At 42.9% G+C, this 24,529-nt stretch overlaps 1 long non-coding RNA gene across 1 annotated transcript in view; it reads right to left on the reverse strand.

Annotated features, from left to right (window-relative positions):
• Nucleotides 1-640: 640 nt before the first annotated feature.
• The window catches only part of LOC134878948 (uncharacterized), a 77,069-nt gene continuing 53,180 nt past the window's right edge, over nt 641-24,529 (reverse strand). Inside the window, exon 3 of the long non-coding RNA XR_010167753.1 lies at nt 641-906. This is a non-coding gene — a long non-coding RNA (uncharacterized LOC134878948). The remainder of the gene's footprint in view (nt 907-24,529) is intronic.

The raw sequence follows: 24,529 nt of genomic DNA on the forward strand, positions 1-24,529 counted from the left end.
ACTTTGACATAATTGCGAGCTCTAAATCTATGATCGGCTCGTGCGAGCGCAAAACTCACAGTGGCGGCTGACATTTATGGAGGGTCACCTCCCGTGGTATGGTATAGAAGGGTGGGTAAAGGTGGTGGTGGTAGGGGGGAATTAAATCATATGTTGACCCGCTGAAGAAAGGTGAGGATTAGCCGGAGCGCATGGAATGAACAGAAAATGACAGGTTGAAGAGGATGAGCATATGAAAGTGAAGGAGCGTTTCATTAGAGGCTCTGCTATTGATTAAGCCGGGCAGAGGTGGGGTTTTCACGGGCTGCTTGGGCTTTTGTGGAGCAATTTATTTCGCAGCCGGCAGCAGGCGGAGAGGATCCATCCTGCAGAGAAATGAAGCTGTTGGCGGAAGAAACCCGAGATAAGACGGTGAGGATGGGGGGGGGAAGAGAAATGAAACACAGACGGACAGATATAGATAGGCTTTTTACTTACTTGCTTTAAACTTTACACAAGCAGCGAGGGGGCTTTTAACTTTAATTGACAGGAAAGAGGAAGGGGAATCAAGAAAACCGCTTACAAAAAAACAATAGTCACACTCCTACTTATTGTCCGTCAAACCGGTTATTGGCTGAAGCTTAACATTAGATCTCCTGGTTTTAATGTTCAATGAGTAGCTTACAGCAAACATGTATTTAAAACAAATTAAAAGCATTTGTAGGGTAAGAAATCAGCATCACAGCCAATAGGAGAGTGTGTGTTTGTGGGGTGGGGTGGTATGATGCTCCTGGCAGAGCAGTCTCAGCAGCTGTACAGTCTGTGAGCAGCAGCAGCAGCAGCATCTGTCTCTGCGTCTGTGCCCTTTAGTCAGCTGCACATTCGCTTCCCCCTCCATCACGAGGGTCCCTGTGACGAGGCTTAAATCTGTATTTTAACACACACACACACACAAAGGAGGAGTGTACTGTGGGGAGCTGATGGGGCAGCAGTGTTTATATCAGGAAAGATCCTTACATTCGTCAGGTTTATGTTTTTTTTTCGAGGAAACGGTGATTGGAATGTAGGTGGGTAAAGATGAGTACATATTCTGCTTAGTTTCAAGTTATTATTTGAATGTTGTGCCTCTACTGTGACATGTTTCCCTGCTTTGATGTTCAAAAAGCTCTTCATTTCTCTTACACTTCCTGTGCTGCAGCATCTGTTTTCACCCTCCGTCTGAAACCAGACATCAGCCGAGGGGAAAAGAGTGTAAACAAAAGCAAAATGAGAGAATCATGGGAACGGCAGGCTGTGACCCATTATTTTTAAGGTGCGCTTCGTGAAAAAGAAAAAGAATATCGCCCTCTGCGCAGAAGGCATGAACACAAAGAAGCAATCAGTATGTGGGAGGAAACATAAGGAGGAAGGTCTAGTGTTGGCATGCTACATGTTTCTCCTTTGTGACGGTTCCTAAATGTTAAATATTGATAGGAAAAAGCATGCTGCTTATCATGTTACTGTCATAATAGAAATGCAGCTCTTCACAATGCGCCAAACACTTGTTAAACTCTTCAAACTTAACCTCAAACATAATAATTCCAACAATAGCATGGTTTGTTCATAAGTGGTAATGCATATCTTATCAAAAATGCACTATCTTGTAACAGTCACATATTAAAAATAGCAGTGTTAACTTAAACGCAAGGGGGTACTGGCTCAGAAATATTATTGGAAAGGGAAATGATACAAAGAAACACACACAGTTGTTATGCTTCATTCATATTATTAGTGATATGGTTAGTCTTTCTGCCAAACCCCAAAAACATATACAAAGCTCAAAAGCTCAACAGAAATTGTCTTTAAAGCCCACTCCAGGCCCCCATAGTCCGTTGAAAAAAACCAGCGAACTGAAATGTGGATATTTTATAATCCACAAAGAACACGGAAAGAAAACGATCTTCGGCCGATCTCACCCTGTGTTGCAGAGAGTAGCTAGTCCTTTGATCTCAGCCCGATCGTCCTCTCCACCGCGACGTGTGACACGTGGGCGATGCAACATCCAGTTTAGTGTAGCTTCGTTTTCCGCATACACACGCACAGCGAAGAATGACCATTAGACTGTTGGATACCCGCACAACCACACTCACGCTTCCTGCTCCAGAGAAGCTCACAACCCACCCGTCTCCTGAAGACGCAGCCCCTTAAAGACTATTGGGTGCGCCGTAATAGGTGAGCAGGCAGGTGAGGTACCTGCAGCCCCATATACTCACACACCATTTACAAGAGTGGAAATTATCACTTCAGCAGCAAGGTAATACACAGGTACAATATTTCTTTAAATACCATAGTTTCACATGCATTACACATTTTTTCCTTGCTGCTCTGTTTCACTCCATGACACTTTGCTCAACGTGACAGCGTCACAAGCTCACGAGTGTTTCTTGGCCTTGGCACTTGTCTGCTTTGTGAATTAGCATAAATATGAGTTCTTTAAAATGCCAGTGTGAAATGAGGCCTCCTGATGAACTCATCCCAGGTTAGTCCATAACATTTATTATGCAGGCAGTGAGTGCACTTCACAACTCCGGGTTTGGCATGTGAGGCACGTCTGCATGCATCTGTCCTATAGAGGAGCCCACGTGATTCACACACATCTGTCCATTTGCATGTGTAGCATGTACACAGACATTTGGACCCATGTAAATGTGTGTGTAAGCTTGTTTGCAGACACATATTGCACAAATACCTAATGTGATAAGTCCATTAGTGTAATAGAAGCGGGGGTCAGAATGGTTTGAATGTGCATTCATGGATTTTCACTGCTAAAAACAATGTTTCCTTTAGAGGAAAAACATGGTAGAAGACAATAAATGATGCATCTGGTACATGCAAATCATCATTAAGCTGATAACTAAATTGGTTATTAAACAATTCTGTCAATTTAAAAGCCACATGTGTGGATTTCTGCTAAATCACAGGAGGTGCATGGTGAGAATAAGCTACATAGTGGCAAAATGTATGTCTCATTGCTTCTATTTTTCAGTGCCTGTCTCTATTGACTCCCTAGCCAGAGGGATTAATGGGTCACGACCCACCCTTAAGGCAGTTATGGCAGTCAAATTTGAGCAGAAAAAGTGAAGGGTTCAAGCCTCTCAAGACAGTGCTTATTCACAGGGTAGGATTACGGCCGTTCCTTGGGTTCTTGGGTCTGCCGGTCTCGGAGGGAGCCCGGGAAGAAGTGCTCCCTGGGTTAGGGTCAACTCGTGTTAGCAAATCCCCTTCTGTGGAGGTTCAGCTTCCTTTAATACCAGCTACACATTTTTTTAAAATCATATTAGTATATATATATATATATATATATGATATAAAGAGTCTACAGCCATGCTAACATGCTAACAATGACAGTGCTAACATGCTGATGATTACCTGTTAACCTCAAAAAAATATGTAGAGGTCTTATTAGTTTGAAAGTGTTTGAAGAGATTTTTTAATTAGAAGAAGTAATGATCATTAATTCCAAATGAGAGACCTAGAATCTAAATTCCGAATACACCCATCCTGAAGACATGGTGTTTATAGACTTCAAGCACTTTCAGTATGACAGAATTAAATGTAAAATGATTGTGACTTATTTAGAAAGTGACTGTTTCTAATAGTGAAATGGAAATGACACTGCTGATGCTGGATTCTTCATCAAGTAGATCTTTTAAAATGTACACACATCCTATTTTGAACGACAAAGCTTTAACCAGTAAGATATCTTTCCCCAGGCGGTATTTTTTGCAAGGACAAGGGTAAGCTTAGCAAAGTTCTCCCCCAACCTTCATAATTGTGATTGGATTAAGGAATACATACACCCTTGACATAATTGCTTTTATGACGAAATGAGGCTCCAGCGAGACTTGCCTGCTGAGCCGGCACAGCGTGGAGACGGAGCTCTGCCAAACATTCTGTTTTATCTGCAAATATGTCCAATTACAGAAGACCCCTTCAACCCATCCTGTCTCTGACTTCATACTGGTCCAACAATATTTGACTCCAGCTGGAGCCGGATCCACTTTGTGATCTGGATCACAGTGTCGGTGTTACAGATGTGGTGCTACTTCCTCTCCAGAGTCCCCCCTTTCTCTCACCGTCCTGCGCTCACTACCATGACAGACAGCTGCGCTACAGACGGAATCAGATCGACAGTGCGGTGTTGACACGGATGAAGGGTAGCAGTCACTCAAGAGCAAGTGGAACATTTTTCAAAAACTTGTTCTATGGTTTCACACGGAGGATTCTCACACACACACACACACACACACACACACACACACACACACACACACACACACACACACACACACACACACACACACACACACACACACACACACACACACACACACACACACACACACACACACACACACACACACACACACACACACACACACACACACACACACACACACACACACACACACACACACACACACACACACACACACACACACACACACACACACACACACACGATGTAGTGGTGCAGTGCTGGAGGTAGTGTTGGACTGAGTAAACATCACTGGCATGAATCATCAAACAGCATTGAGACAGAGAGTTTGCTAGAGTCTCAGTTGGGTCACTCAAACTGAAGCGCTTGGCGACAGCGTCTGTGACAAAGTGAGATCCCAGTGTTTTGGGGGAGTGTGTGTGGGGGGGGGGGGGGGTGGTGTAGCATCCAGAAAGAAAGATGCAGTGGAAAGAAAAACAAGAAGTAAGTACAAAGGGGTAGAAAGTAAGAAATGTTTGCCACTCCAAGGCATTGGGTTTGATCTCAAGAGGAGCTTCTCGCTAGAAACTAAACCACCACAACCCTTCCCCAGACCCTCCACCATGCAGGGGCTGAGTCAAACAAGGGGAAGGAGTGGGGGGGGCGAAGATGCAGCGAGGGCGAACCCACGGCAAAGTATGATTTATAACCACTTCTCTCGCTCCGGTTTCCACTCTCCCTGCATCCTGTTGCGGGGGTAAACATGGCTGATTCCTCCGAGGAAACGTATTCAGCCACCCTCCATCCATACCTTAACGCCCCCTCTCCCCCTCCCTCCCTTGTCTTTTAGCACAGAGATCTATTTGTGCTGACTCCTTAAAAGGCCTCGGGGGTGTCACTTGGACAGAGTGGATGGGCCTAATTGCATTTAGCAAAGTGGAAGCAGATCTGTACAAGCGTAAATGGATTGAGCGTTATTTTTTCTCTGGCTTTATTCAATCGTGCCAGTAATGCCCATCTGTCACTTTGTGGGCTTTCAACATTGTCCTTTATTTAAGCGAGTTCAACATGTATCGTATTGACTAGCAAATGCCGGCAATCCACACAGGCCGTTTAGGGAGTGTTTTAAACATCCTGGAGCCGGCCATTTAGCGGCTAGCAACAACATTTTTGACACTTTCTATTTAATTGCAGGGCTTTCATTCATTTAGTAGCGAGAGGAGAATCATTATGATTCCCTAATGTCTTTACTTTCACCGCCGCAGAGTGGCATTGTAAGCAGAGCAACAGACGCCCACTCCGAGCCCCGGTCTTGATTAGTGCTTTTCAGAATGGAAATCGATGTGCTTGATGTTCATAAACTGTATTTGATGATGTATAATTCCATCTGTATAGAAACTCAAATCTAATCAACCCTCAAACACAGGCTCTTTGTTCTAATGGTTCAATATCAAAGGTATGGCATCTGGCAGATCCCCCGAGGTCTCCCAGCTATTTACGCTACACAGAGGTTTCGGGTTATATGTAATCTTTATACTTCACGTGAGAACAAATGACCTCATGGAGTAAGGGTTGTAACTTAAAGCAGCAATCCTTACTTGTATCCAGACTCTGATGGAGCCAATAGAAAGAATGGTTTCCCTTCAGGGACGTTTATTCTCCTTTACCAGTGTGCATATGTTTAAGTTTGAATGAAGACAAATTAACATGAGCAGTGCATTAAGCCTCGTGGTACAATGCTATTTTAGTTTTGCAACGAAAAACTTGAGGTGTTGCACACACAATGTCAAGGTAGCCTAAGGTGTCTATCATAACACAATACAGAAGCTGTGACAAATGGCCATGATAACTCTTTTTTGTTTGGTTTGAGTCCTTTTCGAGGAATTAGCAGGCCACAAAACACACCATATCAAAGAGGTAAAAAACTGGTAACATAAAAAAATAGTACTTTATAGAAAGGCGTTTGATCTGACACGTCTATAAAATCACAAAGTTTGAATAAATATCTGGAAAAGAAAGCACCTCAACTTTGCTTTTCGGCCCGTTTGTTAACTTTCTGACGATTGTACAACACCTTAGGAGGCTTTTTGTTCACACAGTCATCCTCCCCTGTTGTTCCTCACCTGTCCACTAGTCGTGCCTGTTGAGTTTCCCGCCTCACCTCATCACCTGCCTAACCAGCTGCTCCTGCCCCCCTCAGTGTGTATGCAGGACAGATGTTTTAATGACCATCCGCCACCTTCCATCCCTCCAGATTCATTTCCCGGTCCTCTCCCTTTCTCATTATCAACTTCAATCATGCCTTTTTGACCTATAAAGACTATTTTCCCCTCCCAACTCTGCCTTTTTACTTTGGCTCTGTGATTCAGCATTGCACTTCCTCGTCCTATCCACCCCCCCTCTCCAGCTCCCCTCCTGTGTGACCTTTCATTGTGTGCCTTGGCGGTCTCCATCTTGGTGGGTGCCATTGCTCCGTGTGAGGGTGATAATGACTTTAAAATGAATGTGAGGAGGCAGACGGCGGGAATATATTACAGAGCAGAGTAAGGGTATGGCTGGGAGAGTAGAGGAGCGGAGCGGCAGGAATGAAGTTACAGTACACAGAAGATGTGTTGGTTAAATATATCGGTCAGCGAGTGATATTTTGAAAGGCCTCCTACCCGCTTTACAAGTTATCGACAGACAGTTCTTCAAACAATGGCTAACAGCGTGTGACAGCGGAGGTTTTGCCCAATATCTGACGTTTGATGGACTGACTGTCTGTGCTTTTAAAATATAATAAGCGCTTTAAAAGGATGGAAACACTTCCATTATGCCGTTCAATGCATCGTATGTGATTCTCTCTAGCCTCGTCTGGAATCCATTCGCTGCTCTTAGATCATTGGAGAGCACCTGTGAGTTCATGTGACTGACAGACTTGTAAGTGTTATAATAGCACAGAATTACTGCTTGCTCAACCTTGAATCGATACTCTTCCCCTCTTGAAACACTAACCAAAGCCATTAAAACGCGGACAAATCAAAGAGTACATGCTATGATACTGAAGCCTGCAGTGAGGGGTCAAACATTGAGCGGAGATGAAAGGTATCAATAATACATTCAGGAGGGATGATCCACACTGTCCCATCACATTGGGGAACAGGTGTGATGCCAAGGAGGCTCCTGTACCGCCGCGCAAGGCGGGTATATCTGGCATGTCCAATGAGCAGGTGTTGTGTATAATTCATCGTTTTCACATTTTCATGTACAGGAGCTGACGGGAGAGTGGGGTTTGAAGCCTGCTGGGGGGTCTCTATGAAAAAAGGATTGCCAGCCTTTTGGCTCAGTGTGGCGCAGGTCCCTCAGCGGGAATGTGTGTGTCTCAATGTGTGTGTGTAAGTATTCTGAAACGTGTCTAAAATGTCCAGTTTTGACAAGGACTTTTTGGACACAGTGGAATCTGCTTAAGTATGTAAATCACACTTGTCTGTTAATCAATTCTCCTTGCAAATGTCATCCTCAAAAAGGAACAGCTGAAGCCAAAAAAAGATGCACATAAAGTAGAATACTGGATTAATCCACAGCCTCGGGGGGGGGGGATGGGGTGTACGTGAACCCACTGCCAAACCCAGATATCAATTTGGTCTTTCCACCCAAACATTTTACTTTCAAATGGGAGAAAATCTGCACCGTCCAAAAAAAGAGGAGCAGATATGAAATGACAATGATACCACGTTACAATTTAAATGTGCTCAAGCCTCCATTGATTTGAATTATACCAGATTACATTTCGTCTTAGTCAGCAAAAATGGATTCAACAGCACCACTTGAGGGAAAAGCACAGAATATCTTGTTCACTTAATGGGCGATGTCTCCTTTAACAGGGATGAAACGAGTCGTTGATCTGCCACTCATATGCCTGGAAGCAATTCTGGACCATAATTGTTCGACTTGAGCCGTATTTTATGATTTCTTCCCAAGGTCCCAAAGCCACAGACACAATTCAGTGACGGTGAAATGTATTTTTCATGCGTGCCAGAGCAGTGCTAAAGCAGAGGTTTGATTTAAGCATTTAAAATGGATAATAAATATTGGATGAAACTTAAACGATACGGAATATTACAATGGGTTGTTTTTAGAGTGTAAAAACAAGTTGCTAGTAGAAGAGAGGATTAGAAGAATCTGCAGCACCCTTTGAACGTAGAGAGCTTAAAACACCTTGTGATTTTCAGTGGTTTCAGTCTCAAGCGTTATGGTTTTGGTTCACTGCTCTTGTGGTAAGGTTTTTGGGTAAGAAAAGCACCTAGCATCTAAATTAGCAACTAACTGGTGCACATATTGGAATATTCATCTGGTACCACGCAGGATATTTATGTTAGGAGAACAAAACAAAACGGAGCAAAAAGTTAAGTGAATGTTGACTCTGGCATTCACCAGGTGGTCAAAAACTCCAAATGGATGCTTTGTGTCTGAATGGATGTGTTAAATGGCCAACATATCATATTACGTTGAGGCAACAGTAAAGAGTCGGCCGTTACACACAGAGCGCTGCCATTAGACGTAAAGGCCAGTGGCTGTGGTAATTGGCAGAAATGCTTTAAATCCACATTTCAGGCCTGTGTGTTTTCTGCTGCTAACAAGATGATAATGGGGCACAGTGTGACAAAGTGGAGCTGACGTATCTTGAAAATAGAATCGCACTTGTTAAGATCTAATGATTGGCATAATTACCCCCTATTACGTTGTCCAAAAAAAAAAATCAGTCAGGCATACTTGGAAGATGTTATGGGAGTAGTAAAGGGCTCCTCAGAGGTGGTTTTTTAAGGAGATTCTGGCCTCTGCTGTGCAGAGAAAACGTCCCTCCTGCCTCAACGCCACACATTTACAGAGTTTAAAATAATTGGTTTGTTAAATCTACTCTCTTTCAGAATCCTCCAGTATCTATTTGAGAAGATATAGTGTGAAAAATCCCCTTATCATGCCTCTTATGCGCCTTAGTTTTGTGCAGATCCCGCCGAGTGATTTGAATGGGATCAGACAGCTACACAAACAATAATTAAAAGCTTGGTTAAGTTTGTTCTTCCTGATTACCAGTGAGGTTGTCTCCTGCATGGAGAGCAGCGCCTCCACAACAAATGTCTGTTGCTATGCATTTGTGATGATCAAGGCTTCATTCAGAAGCTGCCTCTGTCCTTCCCACGTCACGACCCACAGTCGTCCAAGGCCTCGATGAGTAAGGGCCAGTCACTTCACAGAGACAGATGGTAATAGTCTAGTCAGTCAGGGACTCACAGGGCCGTGTATTTGAAGTTCTCTGTTGCGCAGTCATAACAATATTCAGTCCAATGAGGTAATACATTTTGATTGGTGGACATAAGGAACATCAAGAGCCTGTCAGGGATGAAGCGCATCTTCACGAGGCCTACATCAGCCTCAGTCGTCTTTCATGGCTCTGGGTAACAAACGATGACAGTATAAGAGCAAAGTCGGTATAAATGCCAAAGGAGACATTTTATCTCCCCCCCTTGACCTTCCCCTCCCTCTTTCACTTGGTTAAAGCCTTTTTTTAAAACATTTATTCTGTAATTATTCCCTTTATTTGTTTGTAAAGTGTCTTTGAGCACCAGGAAAATCTCTGTAAAAAACACAATGTATTATTATTATGAAAATATATTTTCCTAAGGCCACTCGCATGTGTGTGTGTGTGTGTGTGTGTGTGTGTGTGTGTGTGTGTGTGTGTGTGTGTGTGTGTGTAATTTGTATCATTTGCAAGTTATTTCTTTACAAAAGTATTCACATTTTTATTGTTGAATTAAATATTTACTCACACCAATCCTTTCTGCACTATTTTTCTGAAAGGTTGTTTTTCGATCAGACATGTTTCTTGTTGTTTGAAGGAAAAGGAAATTGAATTTGCCAGCCACTGTGTCATTTATTAAGTAGATGAGATTACTGCCGAGTCACATTTGAGGAAATAAGCCTATTTTCAAGATTTTGGGCAGAAAGCCCATTTTCAAGGTGTTGCCAAAATCAAACAACCTAACAATTTGGAAAGAATAGCTTCTGCTGAAGGGGATCGTTTACTTTTAAATCAAATGTTGCTGAATTTCTGTCCACCAACTGGGACGTTACACAATCGTGTATGTAAAAGCAATCATGCCTTCTGTCTTTGTTGTTGTCCCGGAACAAGACATTGAACTCCTACCTGCTTAATCACACAAGCAGTAGATATGGATGTCAGCTTACTGTCTAAAATGTAAATATGCAGTGGGAGGAAAAGAGGGCCCGTAATCCAATAAAGCACAGTATTCTCATAACAGCCTACACTTAACGCTGATGCTAAAAAAGAAGACGAATAACCTATGAGGCAATTTCCCTTGGTATTTTTGAAGTCTGAAATCACAAACGGCTTGATAATTAAAAAGAGGAAACGTGTGAATCCTAATAAACGCGTCTTCGCCGAGCGTTACAATCCTCCTCCAGTTGTCCTGAATGTGCATTGTTCTGCCGTCATGTGGAAAGACTGCTGACGTATCATTGGGAGGCTGTATTAAAATAACAATGCTATCCAATTTCTCGGAATGATACACTGATCACTCTGTGTGTGGTCAGAATTGAACGTTTCTGAAATGGGATATTTGAGCTGACTGCATCGCTGTCAGTGAAGGCAAGAGCCGTTCATAAATCATTCCTTTGACATTGCTGCTTCATTACTCCAAACTCCCTCCCCCACCCCCTACCACCATGCTCTCTCTGTCTCTCATCTAAACTTCATAAACCCTGTCAAAGCTGTTTGGGTTGTGTGTTAAAAGTGACGCACAAACAGGGGGAGAGAAACCACAGAGGATGGGAGGGAAGGAGGAGAGTATAATCTCCTCAGCATGGAGCTCTGTTCCACTCACTCTTATGATAATTACCTCTTGCTAGCTTTCACCGGCTCCATGCCTGGGAGTATGCAATGGAACTAGCTTGTCATTTTAATGCCGCTGCCCTCTGTGAACACATTCAAAGAGCAGATCATTGGATTTTTTCGAAGCTGCCACCGAGGCCCCCCCCCCCCCCCCCTGTGTTCACCAGAAATGTCAGCTTGATGGATTTAAGTCAAGGTCAAATTTGAAAGCTCTGATTAAAAAGTGAGTGCTCGTATGGATCAAATGTTGGGAGGGGGAAAGCAACACAAGAAAAAGAGAGTAGCAGAGGAGAGCATAGCACTCCTTTTCAAAGACTGCTACATACTAAAACACCAGCTTCAGGCCAGCAGAAGGGAATGGCCAGTGGCTGGAGGACAGGAACAGATCAAGGAAGCAAGGAAGTATGAGATACTTGAAAAGCACACGTCAAAAGTGGGAGCCTCTGTAACACTGCAGGCATTTCACTACCTATGACTCACCCTCATCCAGGGCTGGATTAACCCTGAAGAGGATCCTCAGGCAAAGATGAGCTGTGGGTCCCACTTGAGCCCCCCCTCCACACACACATGTTGCACCGACCCAGTTTAAAGTCCTTGAAACTACCAAGTGTTTATAAAGAAGAGTTAGACATTTTCAGGACTGTTGGCCATTTGGAAAGTGTTGTCTTTGTTGTGGCGGTTCAGGTTGGTCCAAAACAACCATGGCAACTCATAAATAGGTAAGGTTGGGTGCTGCAATAGCATTGTGTTATACCAGAACCGGAGAGTAGAGAAAGGAACAGAACTCTGGGGAAGCTGGCTAGCACTGTCGAGGACACAGCTGCTTTGTCAGTAATGTTCAGACTCCAGAACATCAATTAGTTTATCTGCGATTTTGTCAGCAGGGTAGGGCTGCGTTTGTTACTCGGTGAAGATTGTGTGCCACTGTACTGCAAGCCTAGCGGTCAGCCACGTGTCGTGTGAAGTAAGGAGTCAGGTGTTAGCTGTAGACGTAGCAGTTATTTGTCGGCTGATAAATGCTACAACTCCTTAAGACCCAAGCCACGTTCCTGTGTGACCACTGCCACCTGCTGATTAAAGGGAAGGGGGTTAGCCCAAAAGCTAGCAACAACTCCAGCTTGCTTAAAGGGAACCAGCCATTTTTCTATTAATAACAACATGCTCCTCTGAGTTTTGCTCGCCTTTAACCTATTTTAAAGTATATTTTTGTGACAGTTTAACAGATAGAATTAAATATTCACCATTTGTATTATATTGTCGGTAAGGGTTAATCCTCACAAATTACAGGCAGGGGTGAAAAGCATTATTCTACTCATAATCTGCACTTACTGTTTATTGAGTTTACGTGAGGGGATTTAACTTAATAGGAGAGCTCAGCAAAACGAGCAATATCTGGAGTGTCCCATATCAACTTTATACAAGTTCAATCCACTGCAGGGATTTGCCAGCAGTAATGAAACAGCTCAAAAAGTTGTTATTTTTTAAGAGCCTTGGTGAGCCTGGAGGGGCATCACCACCGGGGTGTGAAAGCGCACACTTTGTCACTTTATAGGGTGGGCTTCTAACAAGATTTTAAGGCTGCCAGAGCAATTACAGGGTGTGTCGTTTGCCTAAAAGCTGTGAGCAGGCAGGAGGAGGGGAGCTGTTGTTGGACACGGAGGGAGAAGTTTATTTAATAAATGCACTACAGCTGAATTTTTGGTAAAGTAAAATGTGAATCAATACAAATGAGTTATGCACTACATTTTTCACAAAAAGTACATATCACGAGGGAAAGTAAGAAGCAATCCTATTACAGTGACATTTCAAAACCAGTGCGCTTATCCAGCACTGGCTATAAGTGATTCATCTCCTGGAGATAACAGCAAACAAATGTTGCCCTGATGGTAGCTGTCCATGGTGCTGAATATACCCATGGCTGCTTTCTCTCCCTCTCTTTTCTTCCTACCCTCTGTAGCTCTGCCTGTGTCCATTTGCCTGGGGCCCATGTGTAAGCACACATTGCCAATGTCACTCAAGCCTGTCAAAGCAAGGCTGCGGCGTCCAGCTCCACCGCAGAGCGACTATAATGTCTCAGTCGGGTGAAATATAGGCAATCGCTGTGTGCATAGTGTCACGGCTGGCAGTCAATATGTCCTTTTTACTGTTTCAATATAAGCCTTAAAAGTCTGCTGGCAGAAGACATACAACAACATCGCCCTGACCCTTTCAGATCCGTGTCAACATGGCTCACACCAGCGTTGGCCTTTCCTATCAAAGACATACATCAAGCCCTTCCCCTATCTTCATAGGATGTAGCGGCCGATGTGATTGGGTGTCTGGAAGCCGTTCAAGACAGTGGTTGATTGACAGCCCAGCAGTATGGCAATCTGGGAGATATACATCCCGCTCAACAGGGAACATCTTCCCCTCCTCCAGTCAAAACATGCCTGGGAAATGAAGACCAAGGAATAAATCTTGGAAATAGCCCCATGTGCAAACAGAGTAATAGATATTGAACACACACTCATTATGCACGCACACTCGAGACGTATGTGCATATGTAGATACTGCATACGCAAGTGCGCATGTAGATTTTATGACAGAAGTGTCGGCACACAGACACGTCGTCCCCGGAGTCGCGATGTTAGCATGGCTAAAAATATCTAAACAACAACAAGAACATATTATTATTTAAATTGATCAAAAAGTGTTTTTTTCCCTTCATAGCTCTGTAGAATAAAATGTCAAAAACCTCAACCTGAAACATAAATTGATGCAATCTTTGCTTTACAGAAAATCCCTTTCCCCGTGTTACGTGTTTTATTTCCCCCCCCATGATTGCATATTGTTTTTTTTCAATAATTCAATTTTTTCTAGCTGTGCGAGTACACGCCCGCTGTTGATTTTATCCACACTTATTCATTAACTCATCAAAGGCTCTGCTCTTTTATCTTCCGCGGTTTCGGAGGCAAAGCAGGCTCTTTGTTATTTCTAAGAAAATAATCCTTTGTATTCACGGCGTGGACGAACAATCACAACTAATGAAGTATTACTGCGCGAGAAGAGAAAAGAGAGAGATGATTTTAATTTAGAATGTGTCAACAGTTTTTGAGAAGCATGTCAAAATACAGCGAGCGGGCTTCTTATGGGTTGATTGTTTTTTCTTCAGCAGCAGAGGAAGCTGTCACTGTAATATTAAAGACTTCTGCTGCGTTTCACACGTCACAGAAAACATGGATCCCTCTTTGCTTATGGTTTCTTTTTTAATCTAGTACTGTTTCTAAGAGTAATTCAATGTCGCATTGCTCTAATAAGGACATTTTATGGCTTTATATAATATTAATTTCACACATTAAAGGGGGGGCCTAGGGCTCAGGACTGTTTCGCTGATTCTTATAGTGAGTTTAGAATTCTAATTCTAGTTTTCAGTGGACTAATTTAATCCTAAAATGCCCCTCTGGTATATTGACATCAATTAAATATGTCTGAAAGTTCAGCGCTCTGTCGGGTTAACTGTGAACGATACAGAAGCTGAGCGCTAGGATTGTCTGGGGAGGCAGATTGAGGGGGTCAAAGCTTTATCCAAGGGGGGGCAATGATTAAAGAAAATCCCTCTGGAGGAAACTTTGGGATTTAAGCCTTTGCAAACCATTTACATGCACAAAAATCTAAATAACACAGTACAGAAAAAGGGGAGAAACCCCAAAAGTAATTTATTTCCTCTTCAATAAAAGGAGCCTGCTAACAGCTTGGATTTCTCCTTGATTTTATGGGGGACAATTCAGAGAATAAAAGGTTTTAATGGCCAAAGATTTCAGTTTTATCATTAAGGATTTACTGTCAGTTGTTTAAACCCTCACCCAGCAGCATAACTGACAGTTTTATCAACCTATTCTCATGTGAAAGTATGCCTCTACTTTTTATATATCACATTCTCTCAAGGTAACATTTATCTCACAACATAATGCTCCATACCCAGATGCTGGTATTGTGAGGAGCGTGACATTCATCATCCGATCTCTCAGCAATATCAAAGCTCAGAGTGCCACTCTCTCTTCCTCTTTCTTCCGTTCTTATAACTTTCAGATTCAATGTCATGAAAAGCCTTTGCGATAAATTGAGAAAAAGGATTTTTTGGGAAGATGCATTTCCTCCCCAAGTCCCTTTAGGTAACATGAGAAATCAGCAAGATTCAATTATCTTCCTCTGAACTCGGAGCTGCCAAGGAGACTTTAACAAATTGAAGATGGCTGGGTTTGATTCAGGCAAATGGACTGAATTTCACTCAAGTATTTAGAAGAGGTGGTTGGAAGGAGACGGACTGTATCTTCCTCGTGAAAAGCTGCAGATATTATATATCACTGAATAGGATGAGGCTTTCTAGGCTCAAACTGTTTGCAGCATCAACGGTCCTCCTATCGAGGAGGGAGGAGCGCTGCATTTGTTCCACTGACCGCGCTTTACATTTTTTCTTCCCATGCAACATGACAGCTTTGATGTAAGGCCTCGTCTTCTTCCAGTTTAATAGCTCCGACTTTAATGTGGAACCAATATCTTTGTCATGGTGGATAACACACTTTCTGTAAAGGTAGGCTTTCCTGTTAAAGCTAAAGCACACGAACCGAGGATTTTTCATGGAAAACCCCCGAAGAGATAACCTCACACACACACACACACACACACACACACACACACACACACACACACACACACACACACACACACACACACACACACACACACACACACACACACACACACACACACACACACACACACACACACACACACACACACACACACACACACACACACACACACACACACACACACACACACACACACACACACACACACACACACACACACACACACACACACACACACACACACACACACACACTTCAGCAGGTGTCTGGGATTCTATACATCTAGGTCAGTTTGGTGACCTCAATAGAATAGGTGGAGATTTTCTGGGGTAAATTAATCTTTTTGCAGTGTATTCCAGTCTCACATATTTCGCTTCATGGATCTATGTTTCTACGTAGAGACTTGTGTATGTATGAATGGACACATGAGAAAGTTCCAAGTGTGCAGAGATAAATAAAAACAAGTGAAAGGCAGTGGAGCAGACAGCACTCTGTGTCATGTCGGATCCAGTTTGCTGCCGGGGCCCTGCTCCTGCGGGGAGCAATTTGCTTGTTTCCCTCCAGGCTCCGGCAGCGGTGGCATAGCCGACACCTCCTCTCGCCCCGAAATGAAGAAGCCTCTGCTGGGGAAATCACCTCTCAGTTTGGCCTCTCTACTCCTAGATCCCTCATCTCCTGCGCCGTAACCTCTGAAAGCACCCGCCGTGCGACCATTACCCAGGCACTGGGGCTTTAAGCAGGGGAAGATGGATCTAGAGGCAGTCCTTAGCCAAAGCCCCACACATCCCTCCTCTGTATTCCACACCATTACTTGTCTAGCCGGCTGCCTAGCTTTCCTGCCTCACTGATTTTTTTCCTTGTTTTGTTAGCCACTACAGTACGTGGAGTAAAAAGATATAAATATCTGGAGGCGTGAGCCACATCCAATAAAGCAAACTGATGTGAAGGGACTGTGACAGGCGATCACACCATTTGAGGACTGTGACAGCGATTTATCCGCTCAGTTAAGGCTGGTAAGGCCTCAAAGCAGTCCACTGGAACCAGAGGACACATCAGCACACTTCTGGGTAAACCTTTGTGTTTGGGGGTAAATGCTGCATCAGTTGCACAATCGTCCCTGGATTGTTTTTGACTCCACGGTACAATGTGTGACCAAGACAATGGCAGAAAAAGTTGGACAGTTGCTGCTGAATAAATCTGTCTTTTTCAAAATGACTTCTGTCACTGGCTAAGGCCAATTAGCGGCTAATACCTTGATATACATTCCTTGCGCAAACAACTAATTATAAGAAACCATGGCAAAACAAAGCATGCGGAGTAACTTTGATCTGCTTTGTGTGGAGAACCCAGCAGGTGGCCCGAAACAAAAAAAACAACCTGAAAGGGAATCGTTGCCCTTCCTCGCTATCACACAAACAAACCCCTGTCTCTTATCTCTCGGGCCCCAAAAAGCAGCTGCTCTGTGTGCGCTCAAAAGACGACACATCAAAACCACGCGTTTAAAGCGGACCTCAACGGTGCCGTTTTCAGGATTCTCTAAAGAACTGAAATGACTAAGCGTCTCACGCTGCGATTGTGCTTTTTACGTATTTTTGTAAGGACAAACTGTAAGAGGCTGCGATTTAGGCAGAGTTGTTAAATGTCAACACATCCATTGTTGAGGCACGACAACAGATTTATCCATCTGTGTGTGGAGGGATACAACGCTTTCTTTTGCTGGAATGGCTTATTTAGAGGCTACAATGGACTGACTGGAAGGTGTTTTTATTGCACACATCTCAATGCATATTGGCTTCTCCCCCCCCCACACACACACACATGACAGGACATATCACTCCTGGAAAATGGTTGAATTTGAATCATGCATAAGTGGACCTTTGGGAATGATCATAATTGCGACAATCCATGATCATTCAGTATCTCACACAGAGAGAGGATCAATTAAACTATGGAGTAGAAATGATCGACACAGGGGGCTTCTAATAGATATTCTGTGATGCAGTACCCACGTAATATAGCCATCACCTCACAGGGTGCTCCTTATGTAGGTTTCTAAACATGCCACTGTAGTCGTGTTCATGTCCTCTTATGTTCCAGTGTTGTTTGCCAGAATGTATAATGTGCTGTCCAGATTCAGAGGGGCCACAATAATGCAGAGTGGCCTAAATTATCCTAAAACAAAGAGCAGGCATTGACTCAAAAGCTCAGTATTCCATACAAGGCTCAAACAAAGAGGTAAGATTGATTAAATAATTATAATCCTTCAACAAAAAACAAGTAATTAAAATCCTAGTGGCCTTTTGTATGAGTGCACCAACACAGGCTGTGGTACAAGTGGAAGTAAACTCAGCATCAATGGGTGCAGTGAACGCATCATAGGGCACATAAGTATCTGATAAGACGTGCTGGAATCATTACAGAAGTGTGTGTGTGTGTGTGTGTGTGTGTGTGTGTGTGTGTGTGTGTGTGTGTGTGTGTGTGTGTGTGTGTGTGACACTGTACATTTAATAACACGAGACAACTGCTGATTTTGTCTCTGAACAGCTGATCTGCTCAGAGCGCACTGATCCCGTCACTCTCTCTGTTGCTTATTCACACTTTTCTTCAGCCACATATGACATAATGATGCTTTTGGACCAACTATTTTCAAACGTGTTAATTGCACTTAAAACACGGCCTTTAGCCATTTGCAAACAGTAGGGGACCCCAAAAAATGACCACCTGTGGGCCCTGGTTAAACCTATCATCATCACTGGATATCTGTGAGGGCAAACCATCCTCCACTCTTCTCTAACGTCTATTGAGGGGTCAAATAATATTACAATTACCGCTCTTCATTTATTTTTGTGGATGCCCATTAGACACTACAATGGTATCAACTACTCGTTGTGGCATGTGCACCATGCCTCTGTAACGCCGTCCTACCCGAGTGCTTTGAAGTAAAAAGCTAACGTCAGCACGCTTAATAACTCACAATGACACTGTTGTCATGCTGAGGTAAGGGTATGTAACAATGCTCAACCTTGCAGTTTAGCTTGTTAGCATGCCGGTGTTTGCTGATTAGAACGGAAAGCACAAATAAGGCTGATTAAAGAAGTCAATCGTTAACCTTCTGGTGGTTCAGGAGGAAAAGTCAGAGGATAAACATGTATAAGGAAACATTGACGTCTGGACCAAAGTGTATATTAATCAATGATGAGTAACATATTCCAGTATGAACCAAAGATGGAAACATTGCCATCTCTATAAGCAGCTAGAATGGCTCAAAGCCCATACTATTAAAGCTGTGACCTCCTCTAGGTAGGGTGCTTGGCAAACCTACAGTACTTTTGTAAGCCGTGGTTCACACCAAGAGTGTGTGTGTAAGGCTTGAAGTATGACTGAGCATGCAGAAGCATTGAGGAGGCTTAAAGCTGCACACAAAAACACTAATGAAAGAAGCCAGGTGGAAAGTGTAAGCACAGTAGTACTAATTGACCTGACAGACACCTCAAATGTGTCTCAGTGGAGAAAACGGGTTGCACTGCTGAGCTCAGGCGTGTGTGGCACCATCATTTGTCTGTCTGATGGCCTGTAGCAGCCTCTTTTTATTCCCCCTTTCGGTTTTGAGTCTTCAAATATTGCCTCTCCCCCTTTGTGTCCTTTTTCTCGTCTGCTCACCTGTCATTCAGTGCAGCCCCACTTCCATTTTTTAAACACCGAAATGCATCGTTCCATTTCAGAGGTTACCACTCAAACCAAATCCCAGCAGTGCTGTCCCAAAAAAGCCTCCTCCATCAGCGCAATCTAAGTGCTGGAGCGGATATCGGAGTGTGTTGCTTGACCCCCTAAAGTGGCAAAAAGCACGGTGGCAGCAGCACATAAAAGCAACATCAGCACTCTGGGCCACACTGGACTAATTCCTTAGCACAGCAGAGTCAACATTGGAAATAGCACTGAGAAAACAGGAACGAAAGGAGCCGTTCTAAGGCCGGGTGAAGATGGATGAATTTGTGTTTCCCGGATCATATTGAAGATGCAGTATTTAGATATCAACATCTGTCTAGCGTTATTTTTACATTAACATGTCCAAAACATTTTATATCAGAGGATTCCCCCTCAGCACAGTAACACTGAGGGAGTGTGTACTCGTGCGTTTGCAGCACACACCTCTTGGGGCATGGGGGCAATGAGCTGGCAGTAATTGGGTTTGATTTAATGCAGTAAAGTATCCAACGCAGCTGTCATGCTAAACAAGATTGTGCACACAAGCACTATCCATTTACCTCTGGCATGAATGCGGCATCTCCAACGTACTGCCTCATGCTCTCAATTAAAAGCTCCGGGAACGCACAAGTTGTTTGTTTTATTACCTTTCATTAACTTACAATATATTCATACTTTAACTGTAGCTACTTAATACATGCATGGAAAACATGTTATGTGATTTAGTAGGACAAAGATTCACGTGAATGTAGATTTCCGTTCGGGTACGTTTTGGATGTATCCAACAAGACACTTAAGGAGTCCTAATGCCACGCAGATCACATGGGAGGAAACAGCGCACATTAACTATGTTTTATTAACGTTTTTAAAGCGACTGCTATTTTGTTCAAGTCAGTTGGAAGTTATAGAAGAAAACAGCAAATCATTTGGGACTCCCTCTCCCTTCTCCAAATGTAAGCCAGCACTACATTAATTGCCTGATTAATCATTAAAAGAGAATCCACATTTTTATGAGAAACAGCGTGCAGGTTGTATTCAACTACAGCAGCTATGGAGCGGCAGGTCAGCTACAATAACATCATCAATGTCCATTCAGACACATTAGGATGTCAGAACCCTTCTGCGTCTCTCCCCTGTGAGCTGCCATGTTGAAGAATACATGTCTCCAACACGGCCCACTGTCATGTCAACACTGATGCTAGCATCTGACGGAGAAATGGATTAAAGTGTGCACACAGCCACAAAGACCTATGCATGCAATTTATTAGACATGTGAGCACAGAATAATGCAGAAACCCTATTGAATATTGTGTGTTTGTAAATCATGAAAACGCAGTGAGCGCAGGACTACACACATGTACACAAACAAGTATTTCTTTATCCAGCCGTTCCCGATTGTGCAGCTTGATATCCGCTCAACCTTGTAAATCGATCCACGGAACAGAATTTCATTTTCATATTTCACGTTTCAATGGGGTCAGAAGCCCCAAAGCACAAACAGTTCCCATCTACCTCACTAAACAGGTGCATACATCACGCAGTGACCTTTTTGTGGTCCAACAAGCAGAGGACGGGCGTAAGCTTTACTGTCCCGGGGCGTTACCGTGTGTGCGCGTGTGCACGGCTCATGTGTGGACCACAGACTTCAATACGGAGGTTTAAAAAAGTGTTTGTTTATTGATGCAAGTTTTACATTCATCTACAGACAAGATGTACTGTTAATGTAGGCTGCCAAAAATAACATATGCTAGTTTTAAATCTGTCTGAGCATCCCGCTTTCACTTGATAGAGGTTTTTGTGCATGTCAATGGTCTGCAAGGCTAAAATTCTCTCCCACACACTCCCCCCCCCATTCCTCCCTTCGACTTCTTTTCACAATGGTACACTCACACTTTTGTTGGACAGTGCTCCAACAAATTGTACGTGATAAGCATCTCTAAGCGGTTGGCCAATCAGAACAGAGCCGGCCAGCTAACCAATCAGAGCAGACTGGGCTCTGGTTTCAGACAGAGGGTGAAAAGAGGTACTGCAGCACAGGCAGCATGATAAAAAATAAAGAGCCTTTTGAACATTAAAGCACGGAGACATGTCCCAGTAGAGGTGCAGAACACCAATATGAACCGGAACATTTGCATAATAGGGCCCCTTCAATGCGGGACTCATTTTATTTGAGGAAATTGCACACTTTCCCTTTTACAAATGAACAGTTGAGTGCATTAGCAATAGAGACCCTCAGTGTTCTTGCTGCTACAACCTCACTTGAATGTGCAGGAGCTAACAAACAAATGTGTGACTCACATTACCGAGTCAGGGCTGAATTGATCATTATTCTATAATTAGCATTTTCCCAGAATTGTCATTTGTCTTACTACAAGTTACTTACTTTTGTCTTTAGTGTTGTTATTGTTGTCTTCACTTTACCTCTAAATATCCAATACATTTGGAATATTGTATTGACTTGGATGAGGCCTCTTCCTGCACACTTTAAACCTTTTATTATTCAGCCTCTTGTATTAGTGTAACTGCCCCAAACCTCTTTATTCTAATTCAAGACATTAGAGTCAGTGTTGATGTTTAACTTTGTTTAACCATCCAAGATGTGCCGGGCCCTGATGATTACAAATCCCTCTTTCATCACTTCATTCAATTATAAACAGCTTTAAGGTCCATTAGGGGATATGCAGAAATACAGTGTGTGACTCTTCACATCTTAAGCTCCTTATTTTTGTGAAGAGTCAGAAGCCAATTGCATAAAAAAACATTTGTTTGTTTTCATATTTTTAACCCTGACACAGCAATAAAGGGTCTGAGAGCTCATTTTATGGTGATGCTCTTACTATAAGCAATCAAATCTAACAAGATAACAGTTAATAACTTTAAATCAACTTCCTGTGTTTGTGTCTGTACGCCTCATGCTGGTATCTGGTTGTTAACTCAATTTAAAAATAGGATGTCAAATATTTATGTGCGCAGTTATGATTTAGTAATAGAGTTGCTAGGCGTCTGCCAATCAAATCTGATCAAAGATATAAGCTGAGTTAATAATAGACATTAGCACATAGCATATTCACTTGAGTTGTGAAACAGGGACGGTATACCCTTAAGTATAACGTGAAGATCTACACATATTTACAATCATTATTCATAATATTTTCCACAGCCATTTGATGCAGCTTCCTCTTCATTATCCATCTAATCACTTCATCACAGCGTTTGAGTAATAAAGACTGTAAGACAATCAGACTGATATAAGTGGAGGGCGTCTGTATGCACACAACACAGCAATGGAACTCGCATAATTATGAAAATACCACTAGATCCCAATCTCAAAACACCATTAATCATGTCCGTATGGTTAGACCGTGTGTTATTTCAATTTCCTCGTGAAGGGCTCATTTGAGAAGCAGAGCTAATCAATTGTGTCTCATTATCGCCGCATAGATCTGTCTGTGGCACTGCATGCTGCACGCTGATATTGACAAAAGACTGATACTTTAACTATTGAGTGCTTAGGGAGAACATCAGCCGGCTGGAATACTACTGCGCTAATTCAACTTCACCCGTCAATGGCATTGATAATCCAGGGTTCACCAAGCCGGGGCTGATTATCACTCTAATTCTACCCTCAAAGCCATTAGCAGAAAGTAGATAGTAGTACTCTAAGACTGTACTTAAGTATCATTTGGAGCTACTTCTGATTTCCCTGAGTATTTTCATTTTATGCTAATGCTACTATACTTCTACTCCAACATATTTGGGAGGCAAATAGTGTATTTTTTACTCCACAACATTCATCTCACAACCTCAGTTACTTTTTAGATTCAGATTATTAGTTTACACAAAACATAAATTAGGCATTTGAAGACCATTTACATGCATACAAACCTATAAAACCAAGGGGAAACCAAGAAAAGCTGAATGAGACCCCTTTTAGTGTGTTAGCTAGAATTTGCTTTGTAATTAAAGATGCCATTTTTTCAAATAAATGTGACTGTCTCTAAACAATTGGATACATAAGGAAGTGCATTAATCATCACGGCAACGCTTTAGAATTGGCTGTTTAAATTAGTCAAGAAAATAAACAGCACATGGCAGCAATACTAATGAGACTTACCTCTCGCTGGTGCCGGTATTTTAATTAGAAATTGTTGTTCAGCATGCTTTTAATGACCCTGTTTTAATAGAAAGCTAAATTGTGTACATATTTCTGCAAAGCCACGTTGAAGCAGTCGAGGGAATTGGAATAATGGAGAATCAATGGAGCAACATATTGCATGTAGATGTTCATAAAAATGGCTGTAAGGGAGAAACCGCCTTGCTGCTTGTCCATTCATTTCATGGCTAAGGAGCTTTTGTATTCATTGAGATTGTGTACAGTATGCGTGTGTACCCAAATTAATAACGCCTTTAATGAGAACTTTTTTCCCCCCTCTGATGCTTGATCAACAAAAACCTTTTGCAAAGTCAGTGACCTATAAACAATCAGAGGCTTTTCCACTACTTTTCAGAAAGATATTGTTATTAAAAAGTACTGTAGCTTAAAAGTCAAGAGTGCAGCGTCTAGACACAGGCTAAGTGAGATGGGGAAACTATTCGCATTTCCTGTCACAGTGGCTGGCAGCAGACACATTTAGGGCTCGTCTGCGAGACATGTCTAGCCCTTTATCCTTGGCACCAATTGCTTTCTGTCCACCATCCCCTGTGAGGGACAGTGATCCCATATTCGAATTAACATGCCATCCACTTTGGACTGCCTTCTGTGGAAAGAACAAAAGAGGCGGGGATGGGGGGCTAATTTAAAAAGCAGTGTGGTGGAGGGTGCAGGAGATGCATCGTTGTGGTGTTTATAAATATCAAAACAGGATCCTCTGCTCATCTAGGTAAGCCATCCTTGTGCCGCTCCAACAGGCTGTGAAGGATCATATTAGTGTGCGTCTGCTGCCTCTCATTTCACACCAAAAGCCGAGCAGCGATTGGATTTTGTGCCATTTAGAGTCAGGAAGTGCACAGACGATGAGACACAGTTGGCGCTGTTTGGATACGTGATCCGACAGGCGGAAAGGGAGAGGAAGTGTATTTACTCATGAC

Source organism: Eleginops maclovinus, chromosome 17, assembly GCF_036324505.1.
Source record: "Eleginops maclovinus isolate JMC-PN-2008 ecotype Puerto Natales chromosome 17, JC_Emac_rtc_rv5, whole genome shotgun sequence".
Classification (NCBI taxonomy): Eukaryota; Metazoa; Chordata; class Actinopteri; order Perciformes; family Eleginopidae; genus Eleginops; species Eleginops maclovinus.